The sequence below is a fragment of the Mus pahari genome, chromosome 22 (genome assembly GCF_900095145.1).
Source record: "Mus pahari chromosome 22, PAHARI_EIJ_v1.1, whole genome shotgun sequence".
NCBI lineage: Eukaryota > Metazoa > Chordata > Mammalia > Rodentia > Muridae > Mus > Mus pahari.
The window spans coordinates 18,467,328-18,478,805 of NC_034611.1; the positions used below are offsets into that span (position 1 = coordinate 18,467,328).

Consider the following 11,478-nt stretch of genomic DNA (forward strand, 5'->3'; position numbering starts at 1 on the left):
TCCTTCTCTTTCTCCTTCTCCTTCTCTTTCTCCTTCTTCTTTCTCCTTCTCTTTCTCTTTCTCTTTCTTCTTTCTCCTTCTCCTTCTCCTTCTCCTTCTTGCTTCTTGCGTCTTCCTCCTCTTCCTCTTCATGCTGACTAAAAATAAAATATCAAAATTGGGTGTTGTCTCCAGCAGCACTTATACTAAAATTAAAACAATACAGGGAAGATGAGCATGACCCCTGAACAAGGATGGCATGAAATCTATAAAGCATTCCATCTTTTAAAAATAAATAAATAATAAGTCAAAGTTAATTTCTCTTTAAGATGATGGTGATAGATTCCCTCTAGCACTGATTTTCACTTTAACGTTGAGGGTGGGGCAGAAAGATGATGAAATCTGAGAGTGGGCATGGGAGAGGCTAAGTGGCTTTTCTTTGCAATAGTTGGGTTGGTGCTGGGTAAAACCCAGCATCCATGTGGCTAAGATATGAGATGATAAAAGTTAAGCATCCACAGGAGAAGGGGTGAGCAGAATGAATGAACAAGAACTGCTTTCTGAGGATCCAAATCTAGGGTTTTATAATCGCAGGTGTTCACCTACTATGTTCCACTAACGTGCCTTTCCTTCTTGGGCATCGGTTCGAAACTGAGCTGCTCAAAGGCAGCTCCATATTTGCCTCTCACGGGCTGTTTCTAAATGGCAATAGTTTCTGATGATAGTTGGGAGGAACGTTGTGCAAGAAAGGAACTTGTCAACAGGCGAGCGATGTTTGTGCGTCTTTACCGTATAAACATGTCCTTATCATCCATGAGCATCAAGGCACAAGCCCCATGGAACAAGAATCCATCTGACAAGCAGTGCTACACTGTGTTAATTCTCCTAGAGAACAACGTTCACTTGGATAAGATAAGTTGGCCTTGCTAGGATTAGGGGAGAAAGTCTGACTGGTCCTTCCTCCCGTGAGGGGCTTTACAGTCCTGATTATGGGAGGCTGCAAAGGCACATATCCCAAAAACCTTTGAAACCCTGTACATTGAAACCACGCAGTCTCAGTTTCAGGGGAACTTGCTGACACTTGACTCATTATAAGGCTGGTTTCCACTGTTGAAGCAACCCCTCTTAAGAAACGAAACCTTGAGGGGACAAGAATAATTTCCTGTTGTGATATATGAAATACATTATTTATATTTTTATAGACTTACCATTTGCACTTATGTTTACCTTTTTTTTCCCTCTTTTGATTATATCCAAAGTTGGTGGAGGAAAGCAGAGCTTGCCTGTGGCAGACGGCAGGCTCAGAGGGATGAGCTGTGGAGGCATTCTGGATTAGAGCTAATGGTACCCAAAGTTACACCTTCCCAGCTCAAAGGTGTCTAGGTGCCAGCTGGGTGAAGAGGGCTTTCCTGAGCACAGAATTTCAGCACTGAAACTGAGATTCTGGGAATACAACGGCTCTGGGCCAGCATCGAATATTGTAGTGGGAAGGAGCGAAAGAGAGTGATCATTGTGAAGAGGAGGGATCACCTGTTCGGGGGGAAAAAAAACAGAGAAGCACCCGTCAGGAGGAGGGTGTCAAGAAGCTAAAACCCTCACTCTAGCAGGTCAGTGGCATCCACGCTAAGTTTCCAAAAAAAGTATGTTTCAAAAGTCCCGAAGGGCTTTTCATGTGCCTTTATTTTATTGAATTTGCCTAGTCACTATTTTAGTAACTTAGACTTTCTTTGTATTTAATTTTGAATCTCTTGATGAACAAAATCGTGGTATATCACAGCCTGTGGTATCTTATTTTCATGGCTGTACCCTGGAATGACTAAACGTAGGTTCCCGTTTTGTCGTTGAGACCTTTTCAAATTTGCCCCTTAAACAACTTACAAGGCCATGATGTAAGTGCAGTCCCTGTGCTGTGCATCATGCCAGACAGCTTCTTCCTGGTATCTGACGTAACTTCGGTATCTTTTGACTGACATCTCTCCCGCCTCCTTACACTCCATTTCTTTCTGTTTCTATGAGACACAGCGGATAAAGGTGAGACCACTCCATGTTTGCCTTTTAATGCTTGGCTGCCTTGCTTGATGACTCTTTATCTACGTTGTTAAAACTCACAGCTTCATTTTTGAAAGGCTGAATGATATTCCCCTGTTTAGTTACATCACACTGTCTATATCTCTTCATCAGCGCATGGGAACCCCATTTGGTTCTGTGTCTCAGCTATTGTGAATAATCACGGGGGTCGGATACCTGGATACATCCAGGGGCAAGTCCGCTGGATCACTTGGTAGTTTTAGAAATAGGCCTATGGGAGTGTACGGTTGTGGGTCCCATATCTGGTCCGCCACGGGACATGGCTGCTTGGGGAGGCGCCAAGAGGGAAGTTTTACCATATGTACCCCATTCTGTCCCAGGAATTGGGCCGAAGGGAAGCCCCGGGACAGTCCTCTGGGGAAGGAAAGCATTCTGCGTTTCTGGCAGTCAGAGCTGTCTTGGGGGTCCCCGGGCCTGCAAAGAAGCTGGGGCCATCTGGTTCTCAGGCTCTCAGATATCCAGGCACTGATGGGAGCCATGGAAGGCCGAGAACAGAATGGGGGCCCGCAGGCTGGATCTAGTCGGGGGCCAGGGAAAAGGGGAGAGCTCTGGCTGGTCCCACGGTGAGAGTCCCTGTCTTGACAGCAGCTTGGGTGTAGTGGCAGTTGTGTCCGGAAGTGTAGAGAGGCTTTCTATGGGAGATTTTACGGCAGCTTCCCACAGCAGATCCTTATGAAAAGAAGCGATCCTTGGTTTTAAGGCATTTATTGTCATGGCAGAAAGTGGATGTGTAAAACCACCCCCTACTTCTCAGGGTGGGCATGAAAATAAATACCTTTTGCAGGGAGGGATGTCTGGGAAGGAAAGCTTATTGGTTAAGCCCGCCAGGTCTCTAGGTATCTCATTAGAATGGAGATCTGTCCTGAGCATATGTGACCTGTGGTCACATCTCTTTTCTTCATCTAAATGTAGGGGGCTTGGGCCGTTGCCCTTATATGACTTATGGCCACAAATATGTGGGGGGGGGGCTGTGGCTAGTGACAGGGCCTGGTGCCTTGGAGCAGACAAAGCTCCTACTGTCCCTTCAGGGTCTCCGGGGCTTCTAGCTTTAGCTCAACCAAGGACCAGGCTACTTCTCACGGTCCCACATGGGAGGACTGCATTTTTTATTTTTGGATAAGCATCCCACTGCTTTCCATATGGCCGACTTCCCCCCCATCCTCACCAGCAGTTTTGTTTGTCTTACGGTGGAGGTTGAACCCAGGATCTCATGCATGCTAGGCAAGCACTTTACTTCAGAGTGACATTCCCAGCACTTCATCTTTATATTTATTACTTTTTAGTAGCAGTTTTTCTGGTAGGTGTGGATTGATGGCTCATTGTGATTTTAATTTGTGTTTCCCTGGTGATTAGCAATGTGGATCATTTTTTCCCCATGTACCTGCTGGCCACTTGTATGTCTTCTTTTGAGAAATGTCTGTTCAGGTCTGAGCTTTCTGAATTTCAATGAACGAGTTAAAGCTTGCAGCTAAGTGATTTGTCTCATCCGTTCACTCATTAATTCATTAAAAATATTGAGTGCCTGCTCTATGCCAAACACTGTCAGGACAAATATATCCAAGGATGAAGCAGAGTCTCATTTTTTGTGAGATTTATATTTAAAAGGACAACATTGGCTCTTATTGAGCACTTGCCTCATGCAAGACAGTTCCCTTGTGTTCTCATTTGCTGCCCACAACTCTATCTAGTCCCCTGTGTGTCCCACTTTCTACATAGAGAATTAGAATTCCAGAGAGTACCTTGTCCAAGGCACAACAACAGATGCAAAAATCCTGAGTCAGAATTCCCAATGAGTTCCTATGTCATGACGGGGGAAGGGCAGTTCCAGTCCCTGACGCAAAGCCCCAGACATAGGGAAAGCAAAGGAATCCCTGCCTGTGCTGAGTTCATCTTTCAGCCTTCATGTGGGTCCTCCTAGCTGCTCGTGCCAAATGGGAAGACACTGTGCTATCTAACAGGAGCTCTTATGTCCCGGTCAGTTTTGATTGCCCACTTGACATAATATAGAGCCATCTGGGAAGAGGCAATATCAATTGAAGACTTTTCCAGATCCTGTTGTCCTGGACTGTCTTGGTTGATGCTTGACCCGGAACGGCCCATCCCACTGAGGGTGGTGCCATCCCCAAGGCTGCTGGGCCTGAGCCAGGGAGCCTGCTGGTGAGCATCTTCCTTGTGGTTCTTGTTGGATTCCCGCTCTGCAGGCCAGTAAGCCCACCTGCCTTCAGGCTCTTGCTGAGATCCTACCATGACTTCTCTCAGTGATGACCTATGATCTAGAATCGAAAGATATAAAACCTTTTGGGGGGTTGGGGAGGTTGGGGTGCAGTCGTTTCAAGACAGGGTTTCTCTGTGTAGCCCTGGCTATCCTGAAACACAGTCTATAGACCAGACTGGCCTCCAACTCAAGAGATCCATCTGCCACTGCCTCCTGAATGCTGGGACTAAAGGTGTGCACCACCACTACCCAGCTACCTTTTTAAGTTGCTTTTTAGTCACAGTGTTTCACTACAGTCAGAAAAGTAAAGTGTAGCCCTCTTTCTCTAGGACCTGAGCCTCTCTCTGTTGATGAGGATCTTTGAGGACTCAGGCTTGGCAACCACGAGATGATGGGTGAGAAAGGAGATAACAGTGATGGGCGAGAATTCCAGGACGACTTGCTGGCCCCAACACACGCTCCTGTTACCCATTTCTGTGTTTGCCAGATCTGCCCTGCGTGGCTGTGTGGGCTTGCGTCTGTGACTAATGTCTCTGAACATCAACAGTGTAATTTTATGTAACAATAACAATATCATATCTTTTAGTGTCATTAATAGGATCTTCTAATGCCACTGAAAGAAACAAAGCTAACACCAATAAAAGTCTCTGGCACAGAGAATTATTCAATACCAAAGCGTATTTGCATTACTTATAAGGCAATTCTCTATTATTTACATGAGCATCAGTATACTTTCTAAGCTGTAGCGTTTTCCCCCATACTTTCTCTCTTGCCTGTCTAGCTGATCAAGTTTTGTGCTAGAGTTGACAGGATTTAGGTCTTTGGCTTAGTCCATGTCCTAACTGATTTGCGTTGTTGCAACTGGTTTGAGTTGAATACTACAGACTGAGTAGCTACATACAACAGAACTTTATTTCTAGAGGCTGGGAATTCCTTGTTAGAGATGCCCACAGATGTGGTTGATGGTGAAGGGTTGTTTCCTGGTTTACAAATGACTGCTTTTGTCAATATCCTCATGTAGTGCAAAGGGCAAGGATACGAAATCTCTGTATCAGGTTAGTGATCCAGTTGGCGAGGATCTCAGAATCAGAATCTGATTATCTCTCCAATGCCTCACCTCTTCCTGCAATCCCATCAAGAGGTTAAAATAAAACTTACGAAGTGGTGGATACATCTAAGATGTTTCTGAGTGAGAGAAAGCCTGCTACATCCATAGTGTCAGCTTTTTGTGTGTGCTCTGCCCTGGACAATTTGACCAAACATCAAGGGAATAAATATGGCAACAACCTGGCCATGCTGTTGTCTTTTTAGGACAAGCAGGGCCACTTGGGTAAACTTGATATTCGCTTAGACTTTATTTTGACATTTTTCACTGAAACTGGCCATCTCTTAAATGATTCACTTAATGGCTGGAATTTTCTTCACATTTAGTCTCAGTTTCCTAGATCAAAGGAGATCTAAATATATAGAGATCACATAAAATAAAAATAATCTAGTAGAAGGTAAGCTGCTGATATATTTTATGTTATATGTGAAGAACAGCTCTGCTAATGTCTTTAAAAACATTATTTACAAATCAAATGAAGAATTTAATATCTGGAGCTCTGCCTACAAGGCCTCTCTGAACTTTTATGAAGAAATCACATAGAAGGGAATTGTACACACTTTTCTCTGTCTCTTTCTGTCTCTCTCTGTCTCTGTCTCTCTCTGTCTCTCTCTCTTATAAATGAAAGATAATAGGGAATATTAGCTTAGCTGCTAGACAAGATAAGTGAGAACTAGGCAATTTATATTCCATTAGGCTAAATGAGGATTTGAAGAGGGTGAATATGGTATCTTGAGTGAGGCTGTCCCTCTAGGTTCATGTATATGATGAGCATTCTGTCTCCAGCTGGTGGTGATGTTAGGGGAGGCTTAGGAGGCATGGCCTTGCTGGAGGAAGTTCATTATTGGAGATGGGTTGAGAGCTTTTAAGGCCTCACCTTACTCCCAGCTTTTTCTGTCTGCTTGGAGCTTGAGGTTGAGATATGAGCTCTCAGTTTTCATTTCTTGGCACCATGTATGCAGCCATGCCGTGATTTCTGCCATAATGAGTCTTATCTCTCTGGAACTATAAGCCCACACAAACCTATTCTGCTATAAGCTGCTCTGGTCATGGTGTTTTATCACAGCAATAGAAAGTTAAGTAATACAATAACCATATCTGAACTTATTGGATTGTAAGGGGTACAAGCTAGCTATAAAGACTTGTACATGTAGGATAAGGTATAAACAAGGAATGGATTAATTTTCTGCTGTTAGTCATTTTCCATCAACTGTCTGTTTATCAGTCCTTAGTGAGGTCTCAAGAAGTGCTCTTTGCTTTCTGTAATGCTGTTCCTTAAAAGTCCAGGTCAGTCTCGTCTAGTTTATGGACTTAACTTTAGACTCTCTTCTTTCTCCCTAAATCAGTTCTTTTGTGTCCTGCTTCTTCACTGCCTCTTCCGTAGGTGTACCCCTCAGTCTCTAGTTGCTGAAGTCACCTCTCCTGGAATCTGAGCTACTGTCTGGACACAGGGAGTGCTCAACTCAAGGAAACATGTGTACCCTCATGCTGTCCACCTCTGTTTGCCACCTGCCTGCCATCTTGATGCACAAAGTTAATGTCTACTCATAGACAATGAACCCTGCCTCTTCTCTGTGCATACATGCATGGCTTAGTCTCTCTGACCCTGGTCCCCAAAGAGAGGACTGTATGATTAGAAAGGAAGGATTAGAACTGTGAATCCTGTCCTTGGGTGTAAGTGGTCTTTCTTTCTATCCCCATCTTACTTCAGAATGGATAAGAGAAGGAAGTGACTTCAGAATGAGTATCTGAACTGGACAATCATTTCATAGGAAGCCATGGATAGAGGAACTACCTTGAAAAATGAGGGGAGTGTGTTGTGGGTTTCCCTAGTGCTGTTTGTATTCTGATGTTAATTCTCATTTCTCAAGAGGGGCTGCCCTGATTAGGAGTAGATAGCGGACTCAGATGATTTCATGTGACCCTTCTCCCCATTCTGTCTGGTCAAATAAAGGCTAGAGCCTTTGATTGGGAAGTGGAAGGGAAAGGTGGGGGTGGAGATTTTAGAGAGTGGGAGAAGAGAGGGAAGGAGAGAGGAAGAAGACAGAGGAAGAGGAGGTGGAAGGAGATGGGGCAGAACCACATGGCCTGGAGAAGCCGCAAGTAGCAAGGGATCTCAGAACTGGGGAGTAGAGTAGTGTAGTGGTTTATCTGCCCAATCTAGGCATGCAGCTTATAAATATTGTAACTGAGTTGTGTTTTTGCACAGGCTTATTGGGGTTGGAGATTTATTGCAACAGGAGGGTACTAATACCACTTCGTATTTCCTTTTGGACTCAGCCTCTCTCCTGAGGCAATAGTTAAGGCCTTCTCAGCAAATACCTCATTTCTATTGCCTTGGAACAGCCTTACTCCAGAATCTCACTGCAGACCAGGCATCAGGGCACACTGGGCCAGGAGCAGGAGTCTGCTTGGGTGAAGGTGTGGAGAACAAGGGCGTGTGGCATCTGTCCTTGGCTTGCTGAACACTGTGCACGAAGTGGTTTGAGGTCAGCACCTGGGCTGATTAGCACTCGCTGTGCTGCATTCCACAGTTCCTGCTGGAGTGGGTCAGCTTGGCAGAGGAGCCCTGTGTCTGTGTGCAAGTCACTGTGCATAATGATTCCAAAGGAAGAGGTGAATTGTCCCTGCTAGGCCCATCTGTACAGGCAGAGCTTGTACATGGCTGTTATCTGAGTCTAGGCAGGCAAAGGCCAACCACATTGGAGCCTTGCTTTCATTGGATGTGGCAGCAGGAGGAAAGGCAGCTTCTCTGTCACCCCACACGCAGTGAGAAGGGACATAGCGGTTTAGAAATGAGACTCTCCCATCGGGGACATGCCATACAACTCTCCACTGCCTCTGCTCCTGTGGTGGACACCCTGGCTCCTATCCAAGCACTCTTAAAGGTTTGACATCTGTGGACTGCCTTTTTTTTTTTTAATGTGGAGTTCTTTATATGTGCAAAATTTTATGCTAGGCGTTCAGAGTACGAAGTATAAAGACACAAGTTCCCGTTCCAAGTGAAGATAATGTGAATCGTGTAGTCAGTTACCGTATTAATCCGGGCTATCTAATCAAAATGGGCACACAATATGGGACACACAGAACAGCATCCTGTGGCTTTTCATGCTGTAGCCCATGTAATAATAGTAAAAATATTTGTATGAAATCATAGAATTAGAGTGTCTCCATCCTTTCGATGTCAGCTGAGGCTTAGTCATAATCATATATTGCCCATGACCCAGGAAAACGACTGCAGCAAGCAAGGGGCCAGTTGGGGACCACTGGTGTTGACAATTGCTGCTAACCTGCATGTAATGAGCTCTTATCCGACCAGAAGACATGTTCCAGCAGTTAAATGGGGCATGATTCAATCTCTCCAACCATAGATGGAATGACTTTGGATCTTTTAATAGTGGGCTCTTCAAAAATGACTGAGCCAAAGGGTGTTGTGGTTATTTTCTACCCTAGGTCTCAAAAAGCAGGTGAGTATCTTCATGGGACATGTAATTCCAGGCCACTGTCAAAAGGATTGTTGTTACCCTAACCAAAGTAAAAATCAGTATACTTCACAAGAGGCTCACTGCACTAAAGAGATGAATTTAGAGGCTACTTAAATGGAAACTCTTTGGAGCTTAGAACACAGAGGCACTGATGGTGTATGTGTGTGTGTTTGTGTGCATGTGTGTGTGCATGTGTGTATGTGCATGTGTGTGTGTATGTGTGTGTGTGTGTGTATGTGTGTGTATGTGTATCTCAATGATTGAGCTATACTGTAAGTGATTACAGTGAGCTAAACACAAAACTGTTCAGCTGCCAAGGGAATGATTGGTGTCCCCAAAGGTGAGATGACACCATGGCAATGCTTAGGCCCAGAGCACAGAGAACTTCCTCCAGTATCTTACCAGCTGCATGGCTCTGAAATGCCTTATTAAACCCGGTCTCAGAAGACAAGAGTCTTACATTACAGACAGAGCTATCCAGTAGAATGTGGTTAGCAACAACTACAAATACCTGAGAAAAAAATGGAACACATCTTACATGATTTCTAAAATTGATGCTAATGTAGTCTACAACATAATTTTAATTCTTAAAAATTTGGCATGTGATCCCATAGACCAACGATACCTTTTGAGGACTGTACAGATTAGAAAAAGAGAGGAGATTTCCCTCTTGTACACAACACTTTCTCATGCCTTCTCCAGCTTACATGCAAAGAAAAGGAGTCTTCATTTGTAAGGGCGTGGAAACTCACAAGTTTCTGGGGATTTGAACTGAAGGTCAGTATATAAATGCCTTCGTCTCTGGCACATCCTGTGTCTAACAGTTAAAACTGCATGTACAAGCCACTTCCTGTTGCTGTAAATACAGATTGCAAGGGCCAAGATTTTCTGAGACTTCACCTCTGTGTTAATTATCCCCATCTCTAAGCTGAAAACCCAATGGACAAAGGCAATGAGTCATTTGGCTCCTGGTCAGGTAGATGGTTCTGGCCCTATCAAGCAAGCAGGTTCAGAGCCATGAAATCAGAGGCTGGGGTCCAACTGAGACTCGCTGTTACTCTCAGGATCCCTTGTGAAGCTCCTGGCTTGCTTCCCATAGTTGGTGAGAAAGTGAAGCCTGCTGGTAATGAGTTGGCTGTGCCACATCGCCCGCCCTTCCATCTCTTTTGGCTGTGTTAATCTGATGCTGCCTGGATACAGAGGAGAGTGTTGGCCATGTGCTCTGCACTTCTCAAGCTCAACAAGGGGCGAAGGAGAGTAGTGAAGAGTGAAGAGTGTGCTCCTGAGGTTCACACAGTGGCTCAGGAAGGTGACAGCTGGCAATTAGCAACGAATGTGGGCAACTCACACCCCACAGGGTCCGGAGTGAAACCTAACAGGCTCCATGTTTGATTTTGGTGGCAGCAGGCCCAGAGGAGGCTTCCTTCCAAAATGTGGCCTGTGGGGGGAGTGTGCAGTCCTCCCTCCACAAGTCTCCCTTTCTTCAGGCTTCCCTCTGGGACTGAGAAATCTGACAACAGCTTGGCCCAGGGAGTGAAGCTGTCCAAGCACAGCAGTGACACTGTTCCCGGTCGGCACCTTGGCTTTTTGTGAAATCTTATCTCTCCGTCCAGCCTCCACACCTGCTCTGAACTTTAACAGCTCCCTGGGGCCAACCTCCAGCTGGGCTTCATTTAGGAAATTAAGAAGGAGGACAGGTTTCTCCATAGAAATGACAGTAGGGTTCGTTTTGTTGACATCATTTTAAAAAATGAAGAATGGTGGCTTAGGTTACTTTCCTAGGTCATCCAGCTACTGCACGGAATTAATTTAAAGAAATGGGTCTGTTCTAAGCACTAGGTCAACTGAGTCCACACCTGCATCCCACCATCCACGCCTCCCCAGTGTTCATTCGTGAGGGAACCGAGGGCAATTCACAGGATGGACACAGTAAGCTATGTCAATATGGCAGGATGAACAATTTGTCCAAAGAACCCAGGAACACTTCAATTTTGCCCCCAACCCATCAGTTCTTCATATACCTATTAATTCAGAGATCCGCTGGAGAAAAACCAATTCCAGCATTTTGGGTCAAATTTGAAGCAAACTTTATTAAATATTAAGCCCTGACCAGAGATGGACTTTGGTCAAGATCACTTCCAAAAATTTCTCAGCTGAGTGGCCCCAAGACTGAAGGGGCTGAAGGGGCTTTTATGGAGAAAAGATCATAGGCCACTTCACTTTCCCATTAGTCTTTGTTAGTTTTTCCAAGAACTACAACTCCCAGCATCCCAGAGGTTACCTGGTCCTTGGGCTTACAAGTTAATTTGGGGTCTTACAAGTTAATTTGGGGTCTTACAGTGCCGACTTGGAAGAAGCGGACCCATGGGAACATGATCAGGAAGACGGAAGAAGAAAATTTTCAGGTGGGGGGGGGGCTTGTCTGGAACCTAAGAGAAATATGTCAGGCTGAATTCAAGGCACAGCATGACTGGTATTTGAATGGAGATCACCTGGCTACCTAGTTCTAACACTCAGCAAGCCACCCACTGGCCACAGCAAAAGAGTGAGCTTCAAGGATGTTGTTCATAGTTCTTCGAGGGAGAAAATAGAAAAGGAGGGGGTGG

At 45.0% G+C, this 11,478-nt stretch overlaps 1 non-coding gene across 1 annotated transcript; it reads left to right on the plus strand.

The window, feature by feature from the left end:
* Window positions 1-161: 161 nt before the first annotated feature.
* LOC115063014 lies at window positions 162-267 on the plus strand. Its single transcript, XR_003842896.1, has one exon. It is a non-coding gene; the product is annotated as a U6 spliceosomal RNA (small nuclear RNA).
* Window positions 268-11,478: the final 11,211 nt, after the last annotated feature.